This window comes from Coptis chinensis, chromosome 3 (genome assembly GCF_015680905.1).
Source record: "Coptis chinensis isolate HL-2020 chromosome 3, ASM1568090v1, whole genome shotgun sequence".
NCBI classification, from domain to species: Eukaryota; Viridiplantae; Streptophyta; class Magnoliopsida; order Ranunculales; family Ranunculaceae; genus Coptis; species Coptis chinensis.
In genome coordinates, this window is record NC_141458.1 from 65,761,174 (window position 1) to 65,776,548 (window position 15,375).

The 15,375-nt window shown below is 35.2% G+C and overlaps 1 long non-coding RNA gene across 7 annotated transcripts; it reads left to right on the forward strand.

Moving 5' to 3' along the window:
• Positions 1-3,803: 3,803 nt before the first annotated feature.
• Positions 3,804-6,210, forward strand: LOC147510447 (uncharacterized). Of its 7 annotated transcripts, none has more exons than XR_015216793.1 (5): positions 3,804-3,950; positions 4,200-4,308; positions 5,714-5,782; positions 5,884-5,963; positions 6,065-6,210. It is a non-coding gene; the product is annotated as an uncharacterized LOC147510447 (long non-coding RNA). The 7 variants fall into 7 exon arrangements; XR_015216792.1 differs by having other exon boundaries at positions 5,884-5,952; XR_015216791.1 differs by having other exon boundaries at positions 5,714-5,749; positions 5,884-5,952.
• The last annotated feature ends 9,165 nt before the right edge of the window (positions 6,211-15,375 follow it).

The following is a 15,375-nucleotide window of genomic DNA, read 5'->3' on the forward strand; positions in this document are numbered from 1 at the left end:
AAGAATGAAATGATAGCTTTGTTAACATCTTCCCCAATTATACTCCAGAAAGAGTGATAAAATAAACCCTGGAAGCCATATGGGCGTGGGGAACTGTTAGCATCCATGGCAAGCACAACTTCTTTGACCTCATCCATGGTGGGGATGGTAGTGAGAGTAACATTTTCCTCAGCTGTAACAAGCTTTGGAATGAGTTTTAATAGGATTGGGCTCATGTTCACTTATGAGTATTTATATTTTTCCTCATAAGCCTCCATAATGAATTTCTTAATCTCTGCCTATTGCGTCAGCGTGTTTCCTTGGGCATCTTGGATCTCCACAATTTGAGACTTACCTAATCTCATCATTGTTGTGGCGTGGAAATATGCTGAGTTTCTCTCCCCTTCTAGAGCTTCAGTAACTCTAGCTTTCTGTCTAAGTGTCATAGTTTCCACATCTTTAGCAGCTTAGATCTCCGTAGCCTTTTTCACCTCTTGGTTATGTAACTCATAGTTAAAAGGATCTTGTTCCTGCTCTTGAAGGATGTTCTCAAGCTCATCCTCAAGTGTTCTGAGATGTTGTTGCGTATTACCATAGACCCTCCAACTCCATTCCTTGAGAACTAATTTGAGTTTTTTCAACTTTTTTACCACTGCTTTAATGGGGGCATCATGCAAAGGCTCCTTCCAACTCCTTTCTACCACTTCTCTCAGATTTTCATGTTGACCCCATGCTTGCTTAAATCTGAAGGGAATGTTTGAAGGTTTTGAGTTTTTATATTCCAACCAACAATCGGACAATGATCGGAATGTCTTCTTTTCAGAATCTTACTTCGCCAACCTGCACTGACATCAATCCACCCTTGGTTTACAAGCATTCTATCAATCTTTTGGTACATTATTCTATTCCCCATTCTTTTATTGCACCAAGAGTATTTGAATCCCATAGAGGTGGTATCGAACAGAGCATTTGAGTGTATAAAAGTATTAAAGTTTGACATAGCTGCTAAGCTAGGAATACCCCATCCTTTACGCTCACTTACTGCAAACACTATATTAAAATCCCCCACAACAGCCCAAGGCTTAGCAACCAATCCTAGTTGTGTAAGCTCTGACCAGAGTGATCTTCTGATGCCATATGCACTATTGGTGTGAACAAAGGACAAAACAAGGTTTCTAGATTTCATTGTGATATGCTGTTATGAGAGAACACACAGAGTCACTGCAGTACCCTCCCTCCAACAAACCCAAATATTTCCCACTTTACTAGGAGTATCATTATGCAAAAAACATAGAGTTGAATCACAATCTACAAAGCTCTAAAGAAAGCTTAGTAGGTGGTCTTATTAGTGGCTCCGTAATACACAAGAATTATGGTTTATATTCTTTGACAATTTCCTCAAGGTACGCCCAAGGATTTTGTCTTCTTATTCCTCTCATATTCCAAAATAGTGTATTCATGATTACTAGTTATTTGGAGATTTTGGCCCTAGTAGAAGGTGGGGATAGGACCTGCACCTGCCACATAGGCTTATACCCTTGCTTGTTCTTAACTTGCTCATCTTCCTTTTCCAACTGATCCGCCCATTTTCTTGACTCCAAGAGGTTGTCCGCTTCCTCCAGTGCTTGAAATATGTTACCTTGTAGGTTTGGGTTGTGCTATTTAGGAGTATTATGTTGGCTCATGTCATCAGGTTCTCTCTGTTCATTTTCTATAGTCTCAACCATTTCCATATTATGTCTCTCATTAACATCCTTTATAGTGTGTTCCTTATTCATATCCTTTTGCGTTTCAACCATTCCAGTACTTTGGACTGGTGAAACAGATACCCCCATAAATTCAGAATTGGGCTTTATAGCTTCTGATAGGGTTATATACTAAAAGCATTACTTTTGTATTAACTCTAATTCTTTATATTTTGAATGAGAATCATATGGGCAAATGTTATGCATATTATATATGTTATGAGTTATATGCATGCGTCTAATACTTTATGTTATAGATGATATGGTGTGTGGTGACACACAGAAGATCATATCATCAGTACCTTATAAAGTATAAGTAAACGTTCACAACCTAGATGGATTTGGACAAACCATTGGTATGGTTGTAGTATAATCTGGTATTAGTCTATCTTGACTACATGATTACACTAGTACACTTTGTGTGTATTGAACATGACCAAGTGAGGTTGTTTCTCTTTATACTGACTATATAAGAGAACAAACACCTCTGTTATTATGGATGCTTGTCCTCTTAATCCAGATATAATAACGGGCACTTACGTGCAGTGTACATTTCTTTAAATTATCAATGAGTGAGATTCATTTGTGAATCAACAAACTCAATAGATTGGGTAATGACATTGTATGTAAGGTATGCTGATGATTATAGAAGGAATCTATGACCTGTAAGAAGTCGGGTTGATGATGTCCCCTTGAGGAGCTCATAAGGATTTTCATGTAAACCCTATAGGTGGATTTAATCCGACATGACAATAAGGTTGATTGGTACTACTCAAGGACATAAGAAGTTGATTAATATAGTTGTCAGTAACTTGACTTAATTAACGGAAATGTGATATCTTAACACGGAGAGATCAACGAGCATATAATATGGAGCCCATAACCATAATACACATAATTTGGGATTAGGGCGGTAGTGTAACAATGGCCTTTAGTGGAATAAGCCATTTGTTGACGGACTTGGGCTGTGTGTTCTGGGTGAACATGGGAAGCCCAAACCCGTCAGGAGACCTAACCCTAATTTCTCCTCATGGTCCCTGTTGTAGCCTATATAAAGAAACCCTTTTCTCTTGGCTGAATTATTAAGTGATTGCTAAAGAGAGGCAAAGAGAGAAAGAAAGGGCTGGTAGATCGTTGCCCACACAACGTACATTCCAAGGATAGGAATACAATAAAAGATCAAGAGGTTGTTGATTCATAGAATTCGTATTCTCAGAGATATCACAGCTGTTCAAAGGTATGATTCCTAAACAAAATCGTGAACACCCTTATTCCGCTGCGCATTGGTTTTCACGGTTTGTAGTCGATGACTTGAAACCATAACGGTTCCTACAGCTTCCCCCCACAGTTACGCCATTTTCATTGTCAGTTCCCAATTCCGCTTGAACATGGTTCTTCTTCATCCTACTGCCTCCCGAAACCACCACTATCTCCCCTGGCCTTGCTGGTTTGAGACTACTGTGGTTATAGTTTCACTTCTATTGCCCTCTGCCATTTCAGCTTCTTGCTTCCTTGGCACATGCTCTTCCATAATCAATAGCTGAGTTTCAGAGTTAGGAACGTCCACATTCACTGTTCTGTTCTTTTTCTTCCATTTATTCTTTTGGTTTCTTGTCATGGTTTTCTCTCTCATCCCTTGTCCTTTTTCACCCACAGACTGAGTTACCACTATTTTTCCTGTTTGAGCCATATCCTTTTTCAAAAATCTACAGTTACTACCGTGTGGCTAACTCCTTTGCAATGGGTGCAATAGTTAGGAAGTTTTCCTAAGCGAATTTCTTGCCAGAAGGCAACTCCATGTTTCTTTGATTCCACCCAGATCTTATTTGGGATTTGTTTGGAGAGATCAATGTCAATTAAGACACTCGCAAAGTACCCAAGATTTCTCATTGTTGTGGTTTCATCCACATGCATTGGATGACCTACACTACACCATTTTGGCTAAAAAACGACATCAGTCTCGGGGCAAAAACCACGGTTAATGGCCCTTGTTCTATCATGAGTGTTTTTTGCCGTCATTGATGGACTCATTGGCCGTTGTATTCTGTTTGCTGCGAGTGGGCTTTCCCTGGGCTCATTCCCACCCTCATACCCAATGAAAAAGTACAACAAACAGAAAAATTTAGTTCTCAACGCCGCCACTGTTTCTCTCCGCCTCAACTCCACACCAAAGGCCACAACTATATCTCAACTCCACACCCAGGCCAGATTTACCACGTTTCTCAGGTACTCCCTCTATTTCCTTACCTCATCTATTTATCTATTCAGGGAGTTCGAGGGTATTAATCGATTATTCGTGTTTTTGTGTAAAATTTTCCTTTTGTTTCATCAATTTGAGTTTACAAAGTTCAACTTTACTGAACTTTGAGTTAAATTCAATTTCACGTTGTTTTTTTGTTAACTAATAGAGGTATGAATTATGATATGAGAAATTAGTAAGACAATCTTGTTTCTTCTTCACTTTTATTATTGTAGCTGAGGATTTAAAGGTCGAATTCAATGTTTGTGATGTTTTGGTTCTCAGAATTTTGGTTCAAGATTGGAATTCAGGAGACAAGTTCCAATATCTCCCATCTTCTTCAAGGTTTGATTTGTTTTTTCCTGAATTTTTTCTGGTAAATTTAGCTTCAAAAGTCCAGTTTCGAAATTTCAGTTTACTTGTTTGGTTAATTTATAGAAAAATTATAACCCTTTGTATTCTCTCAACTGTAGCCAACACTTTGTTTATCTGATATTGCGAATTTAAGCTCAAAGTTAGATGGTTTAAATTTGAAAGTTTTGCTTGCTATTCGTATCTATGTAATAGAAGGTATTCAATGTTTTGCTTTCTTGTAATTGTGCATGTTTTTTGTATGGATATACCAGTTTCCAATTTAAACTATTAGTTATAATATCTTTTTCTGATTTTGGTTGAAATTTGAAAGTTCTAATCCGTATGTGATTAAAGTTATTTTTTCTTTTATATATTTGATTAAAAGTTATTCAATTAGTATATTCATTAGTAGTTAGAGAAGTTCTTTCATTTTTACGTTAAGGCTAGTAGTTTATATCCTTATGTTTTTTTGTGAATATTACTTGGAACTTGAGTTTTTTGTAGAATTCATGAAGGTTCCATGTATTGAGCGGCATAAGTATTAGTGCAATTTCTCATATTGAATAACTATTATTATCTAACTATATATTCATTTGAACATAATCTGATGAGAACTCAGTAACTTTGCTTTGAAGAAAAAGGGAGTTTGATTCTTGTGACTAGGCTAGTCTGAAACAATTAACAAATGAGTTTGGTGTCTTCAAGACCACTCTTATGGTTGCAGCTCATATTGGGTTTGTAATGCGGAGAAATGATTTGGATAGGTATATAGTTAAGTAGTTGAAATGTATGTGTGAAAGATTTGGATGGGTTTTAAATGGTGGAATTGTGATTCAAATAGTGAAGGAAGGCGATAGTAACTCGGCCAATAATTCCTTATCATATTGGGAGGCGGGAGCTTGACATTGTGATATGGAATGAGCACATCTCATTTACTACTTCAAAGGTTGGGTCACTTGTTGATGTGCGAGTAGCGAAGATCCATATGGGCTTTGTATTTTCTATTATCTCCTTCAGGTTGGTGAAACACATAACTAACAGTTTAATACTAGTTTTGGTTTTTTGCTTGACATGGCATTGTTGTTGTACAAGAACACAAGGTGTGAGTAAGGGCGTGTACACATCTCAAGCAGAAAGTCGGAAGGATTTTGGCCATGACATTATAGGAAATTAAGAAGCACTTTCTTATCTTTGCACATCTAACACCTTATGATTTGTATTTATCGATTCCTTACTCCTTGCTTCATCAAATTTGAATAATGTTAAGCTTTAGTATTCTAAAGACAGTTGTAGTTGCACATTTAGCTTGTACTCTCTACTTTGGCACTATTTCACTAATAATTAGTTTTTCATTTATGGTGTTTATCTCTAATCCTTTGTTTGCTATTATTTTCAGCTCATGTACACTTGTACAGATTCAGGACCTTGACAGGTAAACATAACCAGCTGATGGGTCCCAATCAATGTAAATCATTAGTTTTATTCTATTTTTTTTATTGAAAAATTAACAAAAGTCAGCCAAAGAGAGAGATGGGCGTCATTTTTTTTTTCTTGTTAATTATGTAGATTCCCATGGAGATCAGATCACTTGTTGTTAGATTTGAACCTCTAAGATCAGATGGCTCCCTTCATTTGGTAATAATATGGTGGACATTTGAACCTCTGATTTTGTTCTTTCAATGTTTGTACATTCATTTATAAAAGTCTGACAGCACTTTGTACACTCTTCTATTCAATCTTTTGGCAGATGTATGCAGAGTTGCAGTATCTCTCACCTTTTTTACCTACACATGAAGCACACTTTCTTTACTATCATAGGCCAAGAAACTCAGCCAAGAACTTGGACTTAAAACTCGTCAAGTTAAGTTATGGTTCCAAAATCGACAAACTCGGATGAAGGTGGGTGTTCTTAGCTTTCATTTCTACTTTCTTTATTATGCACGTTTTCCAAGAAACAATAGTATCCATGCGTACCAAAAATAAACTTATGGACGGATAAGAATTGAGAAAAAGCTAAGCTCATTACCTTGGCTCAACTATTTGGTTGATTCTCATTAATGACCAATTCTTGTGCCTCTTCCTGTTTAACGATTACTTAATGTGATAACACAATATAAGCTTTGCTGTTACTTTAAATTTCACAACATTTTTTATCTTGTTATGTTTGATGTTTATTTAGGCACAACAAGATAGAAGCTAGAATGTGATACTCAAAGCCGAAAATGGGAACCTAAAAAATGAGGACTTTAGGCTACAAGCCTCGTTGAGGAGCATATCCTGTCCTAACTGTGGAGGTTCGATGTCATTCAATGTCATTCAATGAACAACATCTTTGGTTTGAAAATGTCTGACTCAAAGAAGAGGTATTATTTATTCCTTTGCTCAATATTTCTGTTTATAAATATATTGCTAGCTAGGCGATTCAAGTGACAATGAATGGTAAGTACATTTTAGTCTTATTGCACCACACTTTGGCTTTGTTCTGGGCTCAAAATTGTTAATTACAGAAAGAATTTGGAAGGTGAAACGCTTTAGTATGGAAAGGTTTAGTTTAGTTACTCTTGTTGATGCATTCTTAGATGTTGTAAGTTCTCAATCTCAAAGAAATGTACATTTAAAGTTGTATAATACGTGATACTTTCTAGATAGATTGTTAAGTTCATAGTCTTTAGTGTTGAACAAATTTCACACTAAAAGTAAGTTGCCTTTTTTTTGTAATCTTTTTGTTTTATGTCATATTCTTTCTTGTTCGATTTTGTTGGATTAAATATGTCTACTATATATGAAGAGCAACATGATGTTATATCCAAAGTAGGATCGTGATTCTCCGACTCCAATAGTTGAAATTCAGTCTACCTATGTCTTGCATGGCCTATGATTAGACATGTACTTCTATTTTCAGAACAAATGGATGGATCTTTTCCCTTCCATTATCTCATTAGCAAAGACTGCTCAGACTATAACATCTAGCATATCATGTCATCCGTGGTGGTGGTGTGTTCATTCTTTGATCCAAGGAAACCAATAAGGGGGTAGGTGCTAGCTCATGCTGCCACAATTAGGTTAATGCTTAGAAAGGGCAAGGGTGAACAACGTATTTGCAAGGTGTTCAACTCTCCAAATCTGCCCGAGTCGAAGCTATATCCTCAGACCTGCATCATCATATGCTTACCATCATGACCAGACCAACATGAACACCAAGTGAAACTATTAATTGAAATCATAGTACTTGGTGGCGTCCATGGCTGTGGTGATCCTCTCTCCTTGTTATTTGAGTATTTGAAGGCTTTATATTAAATGTTACTTTGCTGAAATTGGAGTTAGATAGTTTGTTATATGTATCAGACGGGAGTTCTCTTGCTGGGTTCCCTCGAGTCCATCTCTATATCATGTGAGTCGCAAAATGTTTGTTGTAGAGTTCTTGTGTTTTGGAAGACTGCTTGGTGATTGTGAGGGTTATTGCAAAATGCATACTACAACATGGTGGACGAGATTCAAGACCTTGGTGACGTTGAAGTGGGTGGTATCATTCGATGGTGAAAAGTTTATACTCATGTAATTTAAATTTATTTGTTGTATGAAAGACACTTGTATATACAAATGTTTTACTTGAGTTTGACTTTGGTGAAAGTCGAAGTATTAAATGAATCTTTTGTGCTTTTGTTCAGTACTTGTATTCCATTTTAATTTTATACAGTTACAATGCACAGTTCATATTATGGTTAAAATGACTATCGGGGGAATGCAGGTACTAAAATGAGCACCAAAAAACATATATGATTATTAATAAACAACGGCCATAGGATGTCGTTAATGTACATTTTAAGATGGGACGAACTTATAGAAAACAAGTGTCAATAGCCATTGTTTAAAAAACAAGTGTTAAAAGCCGTCGTTGTATTATTGGATAAACAAGTGCCCCGGGCCGTCGTTTTTCAAAAACCACAGCCATTTTTATGACGGCCCTAACAACGGATTAAAGCACACGTTTTTGTCCTAAAATGACAGATAAGGGCCATCGTTTATTGACTGATTTTTTGTAGTGCTAGAGTTTTGCCCATTGCCAGCAAGTTCTTGACTTCTCAATATTCTAGACTCAAACCAGGAAATCTAACCCAAACCATCGCATGGGATTGGGTTTCCTTCTCTGTTGAGAAATTTGGGGTCCATTTACTCAAATGCAGAACTTGAGAATCGAACAGCTAAGATCCTTGCTCCCAAAGTTTTATGTAATCCTCTTCCTTGTCAAAGTTAAACATCAAGTACCCCCTTCCCAAGGGTGTTACTAAGCATTCACCCGACAGTGCCCATTTTTCTACAACCAAAGCTTTCACCTTGATCAAATCTATTTTAACCAAGTCGAGCCTTCCAACTAGTGTTTTTAAGCAGTACTGAATACCTCTGTCAACTTCCTCTTCAATCAGACAAATTGTTGGGTACTCACCTTGCATTCCTGGAGTTGGAAGTGAAGAGGCATCTATACTCCTACCATACTTTGGTTTTGCCGCAGTCGCAACATACGACTTCCTTGTTGATTCCTCCCTGTGTCTAGGAGTATGCCCAAGACTTTTTGGTACTGTTACCACCTCTATGGCTGCATTTTTAGTACCTTGTTGTGATAAAGCTTCAACACTATTCTCGTTGATAGATGAGTGATTTGTTAGTGGTTGTGGCTTACTATAAGATTTGCTTGGATTCTCAAACTTGTAAAGATCCATGTTTGATATTTCTTTTTCAGAACTCGCACTGTAGACAATGTAGGATTTTACCCAAAGAGGAATGGAACGTGAGGATTTGGAAATTCTCCAAGCTTCAAAATTCACACTGTTTATCAGTGGAGGATTTTACCCAAAGGGAAGGAAAAAATAGCACCAAACTTTTCAGAACGCGCACTGTTAAACAATGGAGGATTTTACCTGAAATGGAAGAAATTATGAGGATTTAGAGGATAATAATTTCTCACGAAGGTTTTTTTAACTAAAAGTGGCAAAATAATAGAGTACATGATCATTTGAACAACTTATGTTATTTCACACCTAGTCACCCAATACATGGTCCCCATTAATTCGTGTTGTTCATACCCAGTCACCCAATACATGGTTAAAATCAATTCCCAGCTTTAACTGGGCTTGAAAAAGCCTTTTCTTCTTGATTCTTGGGTTTTAAACATAGAACTCTTCTAGCAATCATCTTGACTCGTTTTCCATGCAAAATGACGTCTTTAAGCACATAAACAGCTTCAAGACCTGAAATACACAAAAACATGTAAACAATACTAACTCTTATTTATTATAAACATAATTGGCCTAAGTCAAATACTATTAAGGGGTTTAAACCACACTTTTGGGTGCTTATCACACCACCCCAAAACATCATTTTTCTTGTCCTCAAGCAAAGATGAGAAAATAAAAATAGATAAGTGGCAAAAAATGTGGTCTTAACCAATCTCGTTTCGCATTTGCGATTGCATTGACCATATACAATAAGTCCTTAAACCACAAGAAATTCCCTAGTGGATGAGTTATAGTCTCGTGAGAGTTTTCCAGAGAAAATACTCACAAACTTCATTTATACTACAACGACTAAATAATAAAAACAATGTCCCCTAAATTTATCTCAGAATCTATACATCTCACTAGCATTTAAACAAGGATCATCAATCTAAATCCTAAATTAATACATGCATAATAATCAAATCATCTTAAGATAAACAACTATACAATGAACTATCCTATGAAATGCAAAGCACGTCTTTTTCTGAAACTTTTGGAACATCGTCTTTAAGTAGGTTCTCACAAGGAATGTATCAAGACACATAACACTGATTTTTCCACTCAAGTTTGCTAACTCTAGTGTCCAGTGGGCACACATTTCCTCATTATCTCAATGACAATCCAAGGAAGCTGAGGTCGATCAAACACATCTACCACTTACTATCACACCAACCTATTCCTAATTGAGCTAGAGGTCTTTATTAGGTGATACGGGGAGTAGGTGTTGGTTAAATAAGGAAGAAAATGGATAATCAAAAAGACAAGTCTGAGAAAATAGAGTCTTCAAAACTTTATTCTTACTTTGCTTCCACACTTTGTTTCCATCCTTAGCCCTTTTGTTTTGGCGTTTGACTCCTTTGATTCTAACTTTTTATTTTATTTTTCTTTTCTTTGGATGAAAACTTTCTTTTATTTTCTTTTTCTATTTCTTTTTCTTTTAAATAAACTAACTAATTTTTGTTTACATAGGGTCTTCTCTTCTCTTTTCTTCACTCATCCTATTTCTCAGATTTATCCAGATAGGTAGACTAATTTTATTTTTTTATTTTGTTTTATTGGGTAAAGGATTTGCGGTTCGTGAAAATGCTAATGAATGGCTTAGTGGGGCGACTAGCAGAAAATATACTTAGGTTAGAATTTCTGGCTATATCGATCCAAAGAGGGCCTAAATTCTCGTTTAGGATATGGTATGATGATCAAGCAAGTGGATGTGTGATTTCTCTACTTAGATTTGACTTCTCCCTTGTGTCATCACTAAGATATTTCACTCTTATGAAGCTTTTTAGGCTAGATGCTCACAGAATATGTATTAAGTACTTTAACCTAGGCCTCAGAAAAATACTGCCAAGTACAATCATAGATGCTCATGCAAGATGTTCAAGAAAAGATGCAATGACTATTACCTACATATTAATCTAAGTTTCAAAAATTAATCTTAATTCAAGTACTATGTGAGATTTCAAGACTAATATCATCATGGAGAGGGGAACAATACTATTATCACTAGGTGTATAGTATAAACTATATTTATGATTTTTAATATTTTATAAATAAAAGTGCGTAATATACAACCTAATATGTGCTTACACATTTACAACATGTTTCTATACCTGATCAGTCCCCAAATGTGTGTTTTATTCATTTTACATTATTGCAATTATGCCCTTCTTATTCTCAATGAACAGATAACTTATGGCTTTTACAGTCTTTTGCACGTTATAAGCCATTTATCATAAAAGATGCATTCTAGCACCTAACTATACGTTATTGATGCTTCTTATGAGGATTCAAGATGCTATGGAAAGTCCAAGGAAAAGTCAAAGTCAATGGTCCAAGTCAACTCTTAAGGACTCAAAGCTAAAAGTTATGGACTCAAGGACTTAAAACTAAATCAAGAATTCAAATATATGGGCTTGAGTTAAAAGCCCACAAAGCTTAATCTTATCCTCAAGAAAGGGCAAATATATAATTGGTGTCCTATATAAACCAAAGAGATGTAGAGAATTAGATATCCAATGTTTTTAGGGTCCAAACCATTTGGTTTGATTAGGAGTAGTGTAACCTAAATTTACATTTAAGTCATTTAATTACAAGTATTTTTTATTTTCTTTTATTTGCTTTATTTCAACTTTGATTGTTGTTTTTCAAGTTACTAAATCAAATTTCATTTGAGTATTTCTTGTTTGCAACATTTAATCAAGTTCTCTTTCACTACAAGTATTTCAATCTAAGTCCTTATTTGCTTTCTCTACTTTATGTTCTTCATATTCTTCAAGTTAATCTCTTCATCCCATCATTCAATCAAAACTCTTTCCATTAAAAGTTGTTTGTTTTATGCTATTTAATCTACAAAATGTTTTCTTCCTTATTTGCTTTCTTTACTTCATGTCCTTCATGTTATTCAAAGTAGAGAGTGTTTTCACCATTTAAACATCAAGAACAAGTTAAAGAAAGAGTAGAAAGATTCATATTATGTTTTCTCGATGCATTCCATGGGAGTGCATCAAAAAGGTAACCGGACAACTCTACTTGGAGTGTGTGGTTGTAAGTGTCGGAGCCTTGAGTCCACACATACCTTGCATAATCTTTGTTAGCACTTTTATTCGTAGTTTGAGTAGTGTACCCCTATGGAGCAAGTATACATTTTTTATTTCTTTATTTTACATTCTTTTTAAAATAGTTTTCTTTTTATGTCATTTACTTTACATTTCCTGCTTTCTATATTTCCAAGTTTTCTATCTTACATAAGTTCTTTCTTTTAGTCTTCACTATTGACGCTTGAGTAGTCTTTCCTTTATAAAGAATAGATGTGAAACAAAGTAGAGGTGAGATGGTGATTGCGTGAAGGTGACTTATGGTTGTTTAGCATGCTTTGTCTTATATAGGCATGCCAAACCATGGGATGATTGGTAACTGTATCCCTTTATTTTTGAAAACTTTTCCTTCTGTGGGTGATTTCTAATTGTTTCAAGTTTCATCTTACAATCTAGTTGGAATGATTTTAACTAGGGCTAACTAGAGAGTAGGAGAGGAGAGACAAGATTATCTAGAAATAGAGCTAGTCTTTTTCACTAGATTTGCCTACTTGCAAAACAAAAGGTGGAAGATCAAGGGAGGCCAAACCATGGGATGGTTCGCAATTTGAGCCACCTAATTTAAAAAATCTTTTCCTTCTATTGGGTGGATCACTCTCCTCATAGTGATTTTTCTTAGTAGTTTTCTCTTTTTCTGTTATTGTTTTAAGTAATTTAGGAACAAAAAGCCAAAAAGAAAAACCCTTCTCTCACCCTTTCATAAAAGTTCTTGTTTTTCCTGTGCTTATAATATAGTTTCTCGATACATCAATAGTTATGTGATTTTCCAAAAACAAAAAGGGCAATGGATTCTACATAGACCAATCCTTAGAAGTACGCAATCTCCATTCTTCTAAGGGCGGTTTGAGGATCAGTTATGTGTTACTAAGGGTTGCCCATATCACCATGATATGCATACGAGACATCTTACGTCTTGCACAGTAAATCCTCCAACACACATAACTGAAGCCACAGTCTGACTGGATTAGGTTAAAAAATAGTTGACATTAAAGTTGCCTAAGATTACCTGTTATGGTTTGTTTTCAAACTTAGCTTTAGAAATCACAGCTTTTGTACGAGTTATCCTTTTAACATCTCTACATAGTTTTCAAAACTTGAGGATATAAAAATTAAAATCTTACGCCCCAGAGTAACCAAAATGATACTGGATAACCGTAACATATGATTTTATCTTCTTTTAAAAACCCTCTATATGGTTAGAGATACCTTTTGAGAAAAATAGGATTAAAAAAATAAATAAATAAATAAATCATGGTAGAATAATTACGTAGCTTACTATTTAGATAAACCATGTATTTCTTGTTCTATATCTATCAACCCACGCTCCAAACTTGTTTGAGGGTGGTATATTCTTATCACGAAGAACAAAGTACAGGTTACTGCCATTTTTGCTCATGTTCTTATGGTAATCTCTTTCCTTTTCTTCATACTTTGAGGACAAAGCATATTTCTGTTTGGGGGTGGTATAGTAACATTCTGCAAAAACTAGGCATTAATTATATAGCATTTCTTACATTAGATATATTAAGATATATTTCTATATTTCTTTCTTTCTGTTTAGTAAATTTTTTTTCGAAAATACCAAAAATATTTTTTTGTTTAGTACTAAAAGTCTTGTTTTCCTTTTTCTATGATGAACAAATGGTTTAGAAGTCTCATTATAGCAATAAAGTAAGGATTCATTCTTCGAACTTAGACTAATATACATATAATAGTTTCTGCATCTTTTCATGAATGGCATGCATCAACATTATTGATTGTATATAGCAGTTAGTTTTCGAAGCAGAGGTTAGAATAATTAAGTTCCATATATCCTGTGAGAATCTAGCCAAAAGCCTCATCTGAATGATTATTAAGTGATGATGATAAGAGCCCAAAACTGTAGTTTTAACCCCTTAACAATCATACTTTTAGACCAATTATGTGAGTAATAATTAAGAGTTAATACAAATTACGTGTTTTTATGTGTTTTAGGCTTCAAAGTCAATTATGTGCAAAAATGTGCCACTTTGATGAGATAAAGGAGCAATGGTTGGTTGTTAAGGAGTTCTGTGATTAAAGGCCAAGATTCAAGAAGACAAAGCCTTTGTAAAGCCCGGTCAAAAGGTGAAAAGTCAAAGTCCACGTGGGCAGAAATAGTGCACAAAGTCTGTAGAACTTTCGAAGACCGTATCTTTGGACTCAGACTTTGGAATTGGGCCTACCTTATGTCAAAACGACCGGCTCGGGAAGAGCTTTCCAATGGTTCACGCTTTGGCCCAATTAGAGGAGCAAAAGTGGACTAAAAGTCTGTTGAAGCCGAATCCAGCTGAAGAGCCCTTTTTGGACTGAAGAAATTGGGTTTTGGGCCCGATTTTCCGGCCCAAAACATGGCTCCAAGCCCATGCACGATTTTGGATCTGATTTCCTCCTTATCAACAAAGAAGACTTAACTCTTAAGATATCTAGTAGCTTAGGATAGAAAGTAGCCATTAGAATAGCTTCTAGATCTAGTTTTAATGGTTTTTAATTAAGTTTAGTTTCATTTCATTCCTTGTTTTAGATTAAACCTTTAAAATATTATTATTGCTTGATTAGATAAATAAAGTAGTTTATTATTGATCAAATTCGATTTTGTCATTTAAATTTGTTAGATCTAATTTCATTTATTGTTTGTTATTCATTTTGTAGTTATTGATTTCGGGTTGGATTATTGTTTAGTTAAAATTCATAAAGTTAGAATATTTATATTATGTCATATTCAATTTCATATCGAAAAATGATTACGTAATGATTCTTGGCTAACCCTCCATTTTAGGGGGTTGAGAAGCCTTGATGAAAGCTTGATTCTAATTATCGTAGAGTCGTCGTAATTTCTATTCCACTCTAGAAACGATTAATTCACCATGAGAATGGGTTTAATCGTTCACATGCTAGTTATGAATTGGTAGAAGTGCCATGTGTAATTAGGGATTAGGAAGATCCAATTGTTCTGCGTAGCAATTCAATTCGGATTACGACGATTCGTCGTTAGTAAGTTAAGTTGAGTTAAGGTGAAATCAATCCCCCACAATTCCTTATCATAGAATCAATGCAAAGATTCGTAGTTAATTAGTCGTGATCTTGTGGGTAGTTGCATCGTAGTTTATAATTCATAAATCTCTCATTAGACTTTAGTTAAGATTGATTAGACTTAGAAAACATTACATGTG